Source organism: Dendropsophus ebraccatus, chromosome 8 (genome assembly GCF_027789765.1).
Source record: "Dendropsophus ebraccatus isolate aDenEbr1 chromosome 8, aDenEbr1.pat, whole genome shotgun sequence".
In the NCBI taxonomy this organism is placed as follows: Eukaryota; Metazoa; Chordata; class Amphibia; order Anura; family Hylidae; genus Dendropsophus; species Dendropsophus ebraccatus.
The window spans coordinates 40985403-40999151 of record NC_091461.1 but is presented as its reverse complement, the minus strand read 5'-3'; the positions used below and the strand labels follow the sequence as shown (position 1 = coordinate 40999151).

Sequence of the window (13749 nt, the reverse complement as noted above, 5' to 3'; positions counted from 1 at the left end):
GCCGAGAGATTTCAACTTCAGCCCTACCTGGCTACTCAGCCCCTATGGGCAAAATACTGATGTGGTTTAAATGCACACATGGTATCTTATAGGCATACCAACAATCACAATTATGTGAATTAGGTGATATGGTATACCCGTGTACTGTATAGCATATTAGCCTCTGCTTTTTCCTCAACCTTTACATATTGGTCAATGTGAGGCAAATTGTTACAGCGGAGATTGATTGCGATACAAATACTAATCACAATATTGTGAATTCAATTACAAGGCTGTAAGGATACTCCTATGGAAAGCGACATTGACCCCTAGTGGTCAATCTTGGAATTGTTTCTTTCCTTTCCTAATACACTGATTATATAATAATAGAAGTGTGCCGATGTTTCCCTGTTAGTATGGTTTGATGAATCTAGACACCCTCAGTCCACTCATCAGTGTATTTTTAAATTTATACTTTGCACAAGATATATACCCATCATTAATAAAGGTATTTTTATTATATACAATCCCTTTAGATTCTGGGTAAATTTAGAGTCTTAATAGTCCAGTTTTGAACTGGTTCTATGTGTAATTTGGATGGTATTGACTCTCCCAGTATCTGCCCATTCTTTTTTGCTTTTTTTGGCACGAGCAATACAAGGATCATTTGTGCAGCCTGGGCTCCTTGATTTATTGTGCTGCCTAAAGACCCTTAGTCAGTGATTTCTGCTGTTACACCTATCACTGTGCTTCTATCTGTGTTGATAAAAAGGGCAGTGCTTGGAAATTAGCTGTGCTGAACAGAAAGTCTTAAGGCAGCCACCCACCTTCAATAACTGATGGCCAAACAATCGGTCAGCCGTCAGTTATCTCTCCCCTTCCTGCCTCTCCACCTTCCCTCCTCTCCACCAACATCATCTATCAGCAATCAGTCGGGAGAGACCCATACACCTTTTATAATATAGACAGTGAAATGGATGATTAAAAAAACATCACCAAAACTTCTGCCGCGTTCATGAACTTTCAGGTCAGATTCAATAAAACAAATGACAAGAATGAGGCATTCAATATTTTTATAATAATCCGGCATCTCTCTTGATGATAGAGTTGCATCTCAAGAGCTTGGGATCTTCTTCCATCACACTTGGCCGAACAACCACTTCTGACTGGACAGTCATAGCTGCATGGAAATCCAAGCTACAGATACTGTACTGCTCAACCATCCTCTGGCTAAATTTACTGTAAGAAACATAGACGTTTGTCAGCAGGAAAAGACCACATAGTCCATCTGGTGCACCCATCTGTTCTTTTCTTTATTATTATACCAGGATAGCTAGGTATCCCAGGCAGGTTTACATTCAGTTACAGTACATTTGCTAACTGCATCTGCTTGGAGGCTGTTCCAAACATGTACTACTCTTTCAGTAAAGAAATATATTGTTCCTGATCTTTGCCCAACTAACCTCAGATTGTGTCCCCATGTTCTTGTTTTCAATTTGTTATTAAGGGTGAGAGTCTCAGGAACGCTACAGACGCTTCCAGGAGTCATATGGGCCCTCCAGAACGCTGTTTCTCTCTTTAGCTCGCCATGAAAGAGGAACATTAAAAGATAGTTAGCTCTTTCAATAAGACACACTACAAATGTCACACAAACAGCCAAATCTACACTGCTAAATCTATTGCCTTATATATGATATCATCTATTACGCTACTTGTATAGAACACCCCGCATGCATACATATGCAGAAAATCTGGCCTATAGCTGATATTTTGCCCATAGAGAAAATTGCCTTTCCCCAGATGTTGTGTGTTATCACATTTTTATTCTTTCAATACATAATATGACAAAAAAGAATATCATAGCTACGCATAGGGCATTATCATACACATCAGCTACACAATGGCTGATTGTAACAGTCTTCATCCTCAGGTGGTCTCTCACCATAGGAAAGTGGTCATTTCTCCCAGGTCGTCTTTGTTCTTCCATTTCTTTCTGGTCTCTGCCTCTTCTTGCAGAAAGACGTCCACAGCTTCTTCTAGCACATGACCACAGACATAAGCCACAACTATCACACATCATACACCATTCACATGTGCAATATTTGGAACATAGCAGTGGTGACAACAGTCTTCGTCTTTTGCTGTGTTCTTGCCCAAGGAGGGTGGTCATCTGTCCCAGGTCTTCCTTGTTCCCCTATTTCTCTTGGGCCTCTACCTCTTCTTGCAGAAATAATTCCACAGCTACTTCTAGCACATGATCACAAACATAAGCCACAACCATCACACATCATTCACATGTGCAATATTTAGAAGCATGTAGTGACAACAGTCTTCATCTTTAGCTACCTTCTCACCCTAAGAAGATGGTCATCTCTCCCAGTTCTTTGTTGTTCATATTTCTTTCTGGCTGCTTCCTCTTCTTGCGGAAAGACGTCCACAGCTACTTCTAGCACATGATCACAGACATAACAACTGTCACACATCATAAAACATTCGCATGTGCAATATTTTAAAGATAACCAGTGGTGAGAACAGTCTTAATCCATAGCTGGCTTTTTGCCCAAGGAGGTTTTCCATCTGTGCCAAGTCTTCTTTGTTGCTCCATTTCTTTCTGGCAGCTTCCTATTCTTGTAGAAGGACGTCCACAGTTACTTCTAGCACATGATCACAGACATAAGCCACAACTATTACACATCATACAACATTCACATGCGCATTACTAGGAAGATAGCCTGTCATGATAAAAGTCTTCAACTTCAGCTGCCTTTTTGCCCAATAAGAGTGGTCATCTGTTTCAGGTTGTCTTTGTTGTTGTATTTCTTTCTGGCCATTGCTTCTTCTTGCGGAAAGATGTCCACAGCTACTTCTAGCACATGATCACAGACACAAGCCACAATTATACAACATGCACATGTGCAATACTTGAAAGAAAGCATGTAGTGACAACAGTCTTCATCTATAGCAGCCTTCTCACCCAAAGAAGGTGACCATCTCTCCCAGGTCTTCTTTGTTGTTCACTTTTCTTTCTGGCCGCTTCCTCTTCTTGCAGAAAGATGTCCACAGCTACTTCTAGCACATGATCACAGACATAACAACTGTCACACATCATACACCATTCACACGCGCAATATTTGAAAGATAGCCTGTGGTGACAAAAGTCTTGATCTTTCGCTGTCTTCTTGCCCAAGGAGGGTGTTCATCTGTCCAAGGTCCTTTTGTTGTTCTATTTCTTTCTGGCCTCTGCCTCTTCTTGCAGAAAGACATTAACAGCTACTTCTAGCACATGATCACAGACATAAGCCACAACCATCACACATCATACAACATTCACATGCGCAATACTCAGAAGATAGCCTACGGTGACAACAGTTTTTATCTTTCACTGTCTTCTTGCCCAAGGAGGGTGGTCATCTGTCCAAGGTCTTCTTTGTTGCTCCATTTCTCTTGGGCCACTTCTTCTTTTGGCAAAAAATTGCCCAAAGCTACTTCTAGCACATGATCACAGACATAAGCCCTAACTATCATACACCATTCACATGTGCAATATTTGGAAGATAGTCTGTGGTGACAACAGTCTTTACCTTTAGCTGCCTTCTTGCCCAAGGAGGGAGGTCATCTGTCCAAGGTTGTCTTTGTTGTTCTATTTTTTTCTGACCTCTGCCTCTTCTTGCATAAAGACATGTACATCTACTTCTAGCACATGATCACAGACATAAGCCACAACTATCACAGATCATACAACATTCACATGCGCAATATTTGGAAGTATTCCTGTGGTGAAAACTTCATCTTCTTCGTCTTCATCTTTAGCTGTCTTCTTGCCCAAGGAGGGTGGTTATCTGTCCAAGGTCTTCATTTTTGCTTCATTTCTCTCAGACCACTGCTTCTTCTTGCAGAAAAGAATCCACGGCTACTTCTAGCACATGACCACAGATATAAGCCACAACTATCACACATCATACAACATACAACATGCACATGTGCAATATTTGGAAGAAAGCATGTAGTGACAACAGTCTTCATCTTTAGCAGCCTTCTCACCCTAAGAAGGTGACCATCTGTCCCAGGTCTTCTTTGTTGTTCCTTTTTCTTTCTGGCTGCTTCCTCTTCTTGCAGAAAGAAATCCACAGCTACTTCTAGCACGTGATCACAGATATAAGCAACAACTGTCACATATCATACAACTTTCACATGCGCAATATTTGGAAGATAGCCTATGGTGACAAAAGTCTTCAACTTCAGCTGTCATCTTGCCCCAGGGGGATGTTCATCTCTCCCAGGTCGTCTTTGTTGTTCTTTTTCTTTCTGATCTCTGCATCTTCTTGCAGAAAGACGTCCACAGCTACTTCTAGCACATGATCACAGACATAAGCCACAACCATCACACATCATACAACATTCACATGTGCAATATTCAGAAGATAGCCTGTGGTGACAACAGTTTTTAACCTTTACTGTCTTCTTGCTCAAGAGGGGTGGTCATTTGTCCAAGGTCTTCTTTCTTGTTCCATTTTTCTCAGGCCACTTCCTCTTCTTGCAAAAAGACGTCCACAGCTACTTCTAGCACATGATCACAGACATAAGCCACAACTATTACACATCATAAAACATTCACATGCACAATATTTGGAAGATAGCCTGTGGTGTTAAAAGTCTTCAACTTCAGCTGTCTTCTTTCCCAATGAGGGTGGTCATCTGTCCCAGGTTGTCTTTATTTCTTTCTGGCCATTGCATCTTCTTGCAGAAATTCATTTACAGCTATTTCTAGCACATGATCACAGACATAAGCCACAACTATCACACATCATACACCATTCAAATGTGCAATATTTAGAAGAATGCCTGTGGTGACAACAGTCTTCAACTTTAGATGTCTTCTAGCCCAAGGAGGGTGTTCATCTGTTCCAGGTCTTCATTGTTGCTCCATTGTTACACCCAACATCTCCTGGGAAATCTTCTTTATATAACGTGTAATATAAAATACTGCACACAACATCTCCTGGGTAACCTGCTGTATATAACATGTAATACTATACACAACTTGCTGTATATACCATGTAATAATATACATTACTACTCCTAACATCTCCTGGGTAACTTGCTGTATATACCATGTAATAATATACACTACTACACCCAACATCTCAAGGGTAACCTGCTGTATATAACATGTAATCATATACACTACTGCACTCAACATGTCCTTGATAACCTGCTGTATATAACATGTAATAATATACACTACTGTACCCAACATCTCCTAGGTAACCTGCTGTATATAACATATAGTATACACTACTGCACCCAACATCTCCTGGGTAACCTGCTGTATGTAACATGTAATATACACTACTGTACCCAACATGTCCTGGGTAACCTGCTGTATACACTACAACTCTCAGCGTTTACTGACAGTCTGCAACCCTCATGAAATGCTAGGATTTGAAGTACAAAGGAGTAGACAACTCAAGGGGTTGTCCCCTCGGAAACTACAACCGCCAGCATTCTCTGAGAGCTTTGTAAGTGTAGGGCATTCTGAGAGTTGTAGTTTTTGTTATTTAGGGAGTTGTGATCACAGATACATTAGTACAAGATGGGAGAAGGTCTGCATGTCACTTCTGATGGGTTCTTTTTTTAGGTGCCCCCCATGATCAGTTCTATTGGTTGGCCACAGGTACCCCAGTCTCACACTGGAGCCTGCACAGACAGCAGTATGCATACCCGGGCGTACATATGTGTGTGTGGCAGAAAGTTGGAGATATGAATAGGTTATGGGGGCCCAAACACATTTTTTATGCACAGGGGCCCTCTGCAATCTGTGTCCGCCTCAGCCCACCGCTACTGGAAGATGCGCCGGTCCGTGCACCTGTCCATCACCGCCGGCGCCACACTCTCCCCCTGGGTTCTATCTGCCACGCTGGACCAACACAGCTGACAGAACAGCATAGGAGCTGGACGGCCTGACTGCAGCCAATGTGGTAAGCAGGAGAAGGGGGACATGTGGAAACCAGGGGGAAGGGAGACATGTGGAAACCAGGGGGAAGGGGGACATGTGTGTGGAAGACAGGGGGAAGGGGACGTGTTTGTGGAAGACAGGGGGAAGGGGAAATGTGTGTGGAAGACAGGGGGAAGGGGACGTGTGTGTGGAAGACAGGGGAAAGGGGACGTGTGTGTAGAAAACTGGGAAGGGGATGTGTGTGTGGAAGACAGGGAGAAGGGGACATGTGTGTGGAAGACAGGGGGAAGGGGACATGTGTGTGGAAGACAGGGGGAAGAGGACATGTGTGTGGAAGACAGGGGGAAGAGGACATGTGTGTGGAAGACAGGGGGAAGAGGACATGTGTGTGGAAGACAGGGGGAAGAGGACGTGTGTGGAAGACAGGGAGAAGGGGACATGTGTGTGGAAGACAGGGGGAAGGGGACATGTGTGTGGAAGACAGGGGGAAGAGGACATGTGTGTGGAAGACAGGGGGAAGGGGACATGTGTGTGGAAGACAGGGGAAAGGGGACGTGTGTGGAAGACAGGGGGAAGGGGACATGTGTGTGGGAAAACAGGGGGAAGAGGACATGTGTGTGGAAAACAGGGGGAAGAGGACATGTGTGTGGAAAACAGGGGGAAGGGGACATGTGGAAAACGCCTCGGGGAGGGGACATGTGGAATATATATATATTAAGGGGATGCTACTGAGGGGGCTATATATATATGGATGGGATGCTACAGAGGGGGCTATATATATATATATATATATATATATGGAGGGGAAGCTACAGAGGGGGCTATATATATATCTGGAGGGGAAGCTACAGAGGGGGCTATATATATATCTGGAGGAGAAGCTACAGAGGGAGCTATATATATATGGAGGGGATGCGGGCTATATATATATGGAGGGGAAGCTACGGAGGGGGCTATATTTATGGACGAGATGCTACTAAGGGGGCTATATATATATATATATGGAGGGGAGGCTACTGAGTGGGCTATATATATAGAGGGGATGCTACACAGAGGGGACTATATATATGGAGAGGAGGCTACTGAGTGGGCTATATAGAGGGGATGCTACACAGAGGGGACTATATATATGGAGGGGAGGCTACTGAGTGGGCTATATATGTAGAGGGGATGCTACACAGGGGGGATTATACATATAGAGGGGATGCTACACAGAGGGGACTACATATATGGAGGGGATGCTACAGAGGGGGGTTTATATATAGAGGGGATGCTACACAAACAGGCTTATATGAGGCACAGAGGGAGCACGATTACTGTGTGAAGCAGATGTGGACTTTGTATAGAGATGAGGATGATGCTGGAGTGAGGAGTCTATAATGTCTGTCTGGCAGATCCTGTGGGGACGAGTCGTGGTCGGGGAAGTCTTCATGATGGGCTGAGCCAGATGGAGAGGAAGAGGAAAAACGAACAACTTTGATTTAGCAAAACGTCACTCATAGAGAGAAGCCGCCTCCTGTAAGTCCTCATGGAGAGAAGCCGCCTCCTGTAAGTCCTCATGGAGAGAAGTCGCCCCCTGTAAGTCCTTCTCATTATCAGCTGAACTGTCCCATAGACAGCAGCAGCAGCAGCAGCCTCCTGTATGTGGGAGCAGGGAAGGCAGTGCTGGGTCTTAGCTCCTTCTCTATGACACCTCAGCTGGTAACAAAAATTATAATACTATAAATACTATAAAATTATAATGCTCAAGCTGTAGGTGTATTACAACTTGGCTCCTCTTACTTCAATAAAACTGAGCTGAAATATCAGCTGGTAACAAAAATTAATATTAAACCTTCACAAAAAGCTGACCTAGATGCTGTGTAAGTTTTTTTTGTGTGGTAATTTATATGCTTATTGGCCAGCATTTATTGTTTACATAGCCTGCGGACTTATATATTATATAGCCCCTCCTCAGCCAGGTTAGTTGGGGTGTGGTTAGTAGGGTGGGGACAGAGCTAGAGGAAGCGTGGTTAGCAAGGGGCCCACAATTTCAGAACTGCCCGGGGCCCATGGTATCCTTAATCCGCCCCTGGCCGCCCTTGATCTATTCTCTCATAAGTTACATTGATACATACATACGGCAACCAGTGTTCAGAGCAGAATTGCCCAATCCCCCCTCTAGTAATGTTAGATAGACGTCACCTGAAGTCTTGGCCCCAGGATCATTCTCGCTCCTCAGTGTTCGGCATCTTTAAAAGAAAGAAGAAACATTTGTATCAAAACTGTTTAACAGAATTGTCGTCCCCATAGCAGCCAATCAGAGCCCAGCTTTCATTTTATAACATTATTTCCAGCAACCATTATCATTGAACGTCTGGTTTATCTCAGTGATTACTACATGTGTGTGTAACATGGATATAAGAATAAATGTTATAATGGATGTGTCCATACCCATACCTGATGTAATCCCAGTACAGCCATATCCAGTCACTGCACAGAGCCATGGTGTCTGATCCCTGTAATAGAAAATATAAATTAATACTATAGGTTGTAATCTTACACATGCCCCTCCCCCATTATCTCCATCACTCATCCCTATCAGACATTGCACACAGTCTGCATAGATAGACCCACCTGTATTGTAGGTCAGTGGTCTTTATCCTGTGGCGCTCCAGCATACACATGTAGGCCATAGATCCAATCATGTCCCAGGAGTCGTCTTTGTAGCAGGAGATGGAGGACGCCCTGTGATGAATATTGTGCAGTGTAGTTTCTCTGGTGGCAGCAAGCTGTGCATCTCATCCCTGATTCTTTGCTCCTTAAGATGTTGTCATGTCAACCAGAGGCATGGTGACATCACTTTGTTTATTCCACTACTGTGGCAGCCAATCAGATTAGCACTTATAGGTGTGACAATTGAAGCAATGATCTGATTGGTTGCTGGGTTGAATGGCAGTGGCAGCCAATTAAATTAGTGCTTATAGGTTTCATAATTGAAGCAATGATCTGATTGGTTGCTAGGGTCAATGAGGATACTTATCTGTCTTAATCCCTATAACTGTCATCACATGATGTCCTATGGGGGAAGGGTCCAGGGCAGTACAAAGTAAATAGAAGCCATGATAAAGTAATTGTATATTAGTGACAGTGGGGGAGATTTATCAAACATGGTGTAAAGTGAAACTGGCTCAGTTGCCCCTAGAAACCAATCAGATTCCACCTTTCATTTTCCAAAGAGTCTGTGAGGAATAAAAAGTGGAATCTGATTGGTTGCTAGGGGCAACTGAGCCAGTTTCACTTTACACCATGTTTGATAAATCTCCCCCAGTGTATCTTTCTGTATACAGCCTCAGGTGTACAATGTGACCATGACAGCACATAATGGAACAGGGGAGACATCTCACTAATGGGGAGACCATTAATAACTCTCTACTAGTAAATCTGTGGTTTTTCTCCCATAGCAACCAACTAGAGCTGAACTAAGCTTAATAAGCTACGGACAACCAACACATCTCTACTACTAGATAGATTGTGATCCTATCTCCCGAGGTGTCTGTCACCTCTTATAACCGCATTGCAGTAAACACAACGCAAAGTGGCTGCACTTTAAAGTGACTCTGTACCCACAATCTGACCCCCCCCCCCAAACCACTTGTACCATCAGGTAGCTGCTTTTAAAGGGGTAGTGCGGCGCTAAAAAATTATTCACAGAATAACACACATTACAAAGTTATACAACTTTGTAATGTATGTTATGTCTGTGAATCGCCCCCTTCCCCGTGTCCCACCACCCACGCTAGACCCGGAAGTGTGTAGTGGTGGGGCACGGGGAAGGGGGCGATTCACAGACATAACATACATTACAAAGTTGTATAACTTTGTAATGTGTGTTATTCTGTGAATAATTTTTTAGCGCCGCACTACCCCTTTAATCCAAGATCTGTCCTGCGGTCTGTTCGGCAGGTGATGCAGTTATTGTCCTAAAAAAATACTTTTAAATTTGAAGCCCGTGCCAAACTCGAGTATCTGTGCCCTAACTGTGCACCACCCCTCCGTCCCTCCTCCCCACCCTCTTCATCATTAAAAATGCCTCTGAAACATTTTCTCCATGCTGAACATTGCACAGGTCCTTAACAATCCAGCCCATGTGCCGGGATGCCACAGGTGGGGAATAGGAGGCAATCTGCCTGGGGCATTCCTAATGATGAGGAGGGTGGGGAGGAAGGACAGAGAGGTTGTGCAAAGTTCGGGCACAGATACTCCCGTTTGGCACGGGGCTTCAAGTTTAAAAGTATTTTTTAGGACAATAACTGCATCACCTGCCGAACGGACCCCAGGACAGATCTTGGATTAAAAGTAGCTAGCCAAAGGTACAAGTGGTCTGCGGGGGTCAGATTGTGGGTATAGAGTCACTTTAAAGTGACTGTTCCACCAGACCCAGGCTGAAGCCCAGGAGGAAACCTAGCCCCTGTGTGAGAGGGTTCCATTGATTCTAATGGAGTCACGTCATGGAGGGGCTGGGGTTTCTTCCCACTAAGGGTGGGTCGGCCCACCTCCAGTGCTTCAGCCTTGTTGATGTGGTTGTGTACCTGACCTTCAGTCCATGATGGAAACCAACAAGAAAAGCAATATCATTATGTAAAAAATGGTTGTATTGACATAAAGCGCAATATAGGCAATCCTATGTATGAATACTGTTAATATATGTAATGAATGATTACCTGGTTATCTTTCTGCAAAATGCTTTCCGTAGTTTTCGGTATATGTGTCAGTTGTAGATCTTTGGCAGATGCTTGGTAACGTTGGTTGGCAACAAGATGGTTAATGTGACCCCCGCTGGAGGCGCCCCGGCCCGGCCTGACGATAATCCTGACGAGGGCAACCGCTACTGTTGCTGAAACGCGTTGATTACTTTTTTGGCCTCACCAAGCACCCGTACAAGCAGTGACGTCACTCAATCTTCCCGGGAATTTTTTGAACTGCAACATCAGCGTAGCCCACTGCGGAGCAGTGCCGCCGGCCAGGGCGCCTCCAGTGGGGGTCACATTAACCATCTTGTTGCCAACCAACGTTACCAAGCATCTGCCAAAGATCTACAACTGACACATATACCGAAAACTACGGAAAGCATTTTGCAGAAAGATAACCAGGTAATACATAGGATTGCCTATATTGCGCTTTATGTCAATACAACCATTTTTTATATATTTTATCACCCAGTGAACCTACGGGTGTTCACTTTTGACAGTCAGCGGCATTACTTAGTGCAGAGCGAGTGAGGGGTTATTTTTAACCTCATTACATATATTTCAATATCATTATGTGTTCCCAACCTGATGCCTATTTGATCCAAAGAGGGGAAAAACTGGTAAAAATAAATTGTGTGTGTACAGTCTAAGGCCATGTTCACACACTGTGTGGAGTGGTGGAAACTGGTACACATGGCCACCGGGTCAGTTTATGGGTATAGGGCTACAGTGAGGTCGGGTTAGGTTATCCATGTGGATGGGGCAAGGGGCTTGGATGTGAGACACACATCATGGCTTGCAGTACCTTGTTGTTTACAACCTAGAGGCATATTGAAATTTGAGTTATATTTATTTTCTATTACCACTACTGTTGCTGCTATTAGGCTGTGTAACACAGGGAATTTTGCAATATTTATTTGGATGCTGCTATAAGATTATCTTTTCTGATTAACAGTTTGTTCTTTGGCCACCTTGTTATCTATAATACATATGAATTTATATGTTATCCTGTGACCTGTAGTCCCTCGTGAACTTGGATAAATATCTATGTACCAGATTCCCCCCATTGGTTTTTAACATGTCTTTTGTGTTTATGGTTTTATGGGAGGGCTGATCTTTGTTTATATAAAGTAAATAAATAAATATATTGATTACATTTATCAGTTGTCATTGTGGAGATTCTTTGTAGGTTTAAATGTATATGCTCCGGCCGGCGGGGGGTTAACGGGGCTGTCTACAGACATACTCACAGCAGTGAGTGAGTATGTCTGCCCATAGAGATTACAGGGATACATGAGCTCCCCAGAGATCCGAGTGCCCTCACTTGCTTCTTGTGGATGTGGCTGAACCCGTCCCTCCAGAAGTAACCTGCTCTAATTCTTTTGGAGAGACGGTTCAGCCACATCCGAGAGAAGCAAGTGAGGGGGCTCTGTTCTCTGGGGAACTCCTGTATGGCAGAGCGGCGCACATCTTCTCCTGCAGGTTGTACAATGACGTCATTTCACCAGGTGCATCCGATGTGTTTATGTGCACATGGTGGGGGGGGGGGGGGACTACAATACTAGAAGCATCCTGGGGGGGGGACTACAATACCAGGGGTATTCTGAAAGGGGGTTAACTACAATACTAGGGGTATCCTGGAAGGGGGGGGGGGGGGTTAAACTACAATTCTAGGGGCATCCTGGAAGGGGGAAGGTTAATTACAGTACTAGGGGTATCCTGCAAGGGGGAGGGTTAACTACCATACCATACTAGAGGCATTCTGCCAGTGGAGGGGTTAACTACCATACTAGGAGCACCCTGGCAGTGGAGGCACAGCAGGAGGCTTTATTACTGTATGGGGCACAGTTGGGGACATTATTACTATATGGGGACAGAGCAGGGGGACATTATTACTATATGGGGCACAGCAGAAGCATTATTACTTTAGTAATGGCACAGCAGGGGGCATTATTACTATACGGAGGGCTTAGCAGGAGACATTATTACTATATAAGGGGTACAGCAGGGGGCATTATTACTATATGGAGGCACAGCAAGCGGTTTTATTACTATTTGGAGGCACATCAGGAGGTATTATTACTATATGGGGCACAGCAGGAGACATTATTACTATATGGGGCACAGCAGGAGACATTATTACTATATGGGGCAGAGCAGGGGGCATTATTACTATATGGGGCAGAGCAGGGGCATTATTACTATAGGGAGGGCACAGCAGGGGGCAATATTACTATATGGAGGGCTTAGCAGGAGATATTATTACTATATGAGGGGTACAGCAGGGGGCATTATTACTATACGGAGGCATAGCAGGAAGTATTAATACTATATGGGGGCACATCAGGAGGTAATATTACTATATGAGGCACAGCAGGAGACATTATTACTATATGGGGCACAGCAGGGGGCATTATTACTATATGGGGGCATAGCAGGAGACATTATTCCTATATGGAGGGCACAGCAGGGGACATTATTACTATATGGAGGCACAGCAGGGGGCATTATTACTATGTGGGGGCACAGCAGGGGATCTTACATACAGGGGACAACCCACATACCTACTAACTTTACTAGACATGACACCAAAAAGTGGAATTACTACTGTTTGGAACCTTATGGGTGGGGGAAAAGGTTGGTGAAAAAGTGCGGAGCTTAAGATGTTTGTCTGGCAGGTTCTGAAAAGATGAATTGTGGCTGCAAAAAATCATCATGGTGGTCTAGGTCAAATGAAAAGGAAAGTGACGCTTCAGATCAAAGAAAACGATACCTCTCAGGGGCAGGGTTTGGGCATAAGTTGTGGTTTTGTGATCTCTTGAAAGAGTATTGGAGATTGATATATAGAAAGATTGAAGAAAAAGACTGGAGATGGAACCAACAATGGGGATACTGGGAAATATGTCAAAGATAAAAGTTAAGAAAGGTATAAGGAAAATCATACAGGGAAAGTCGTTTTATAGTCGTTTAATAAAAGTTAGAAAATGAATGGCACCCTCTGTTCTTAGTATAGGTAATTGAGAAAATTAGGTTAAAAAGATGAAAAACACCAATGATGTTTGTTTTTTTTTGCATTTTTTCGAA

General features: G+C 43.8%; 1 long non-coding RNA gene across 1 annotated transcript; it reads right to left on the bottom strand.

Annotated features, from left to right (window-relative positions):
- Positions 1–1045: 1045 nt before the first annotated feature.
- Positions 1046–8736, bottom strand: LOC138799286 (uncharacterized). The gene is made up of 4 exons (XR_011364234.1): positions 8552–8736; positions 8375–8433; positions 1443–8166; positions 1046–1218 (listed from the first exon to the last, which is right to left on the bottom strand). It is a non-coding gene; the product is annotated as an uncharacterized lncRNA (long non-coding RNA).
- Positions 8737–13749: the final 5013 nt, after the last annotated feature.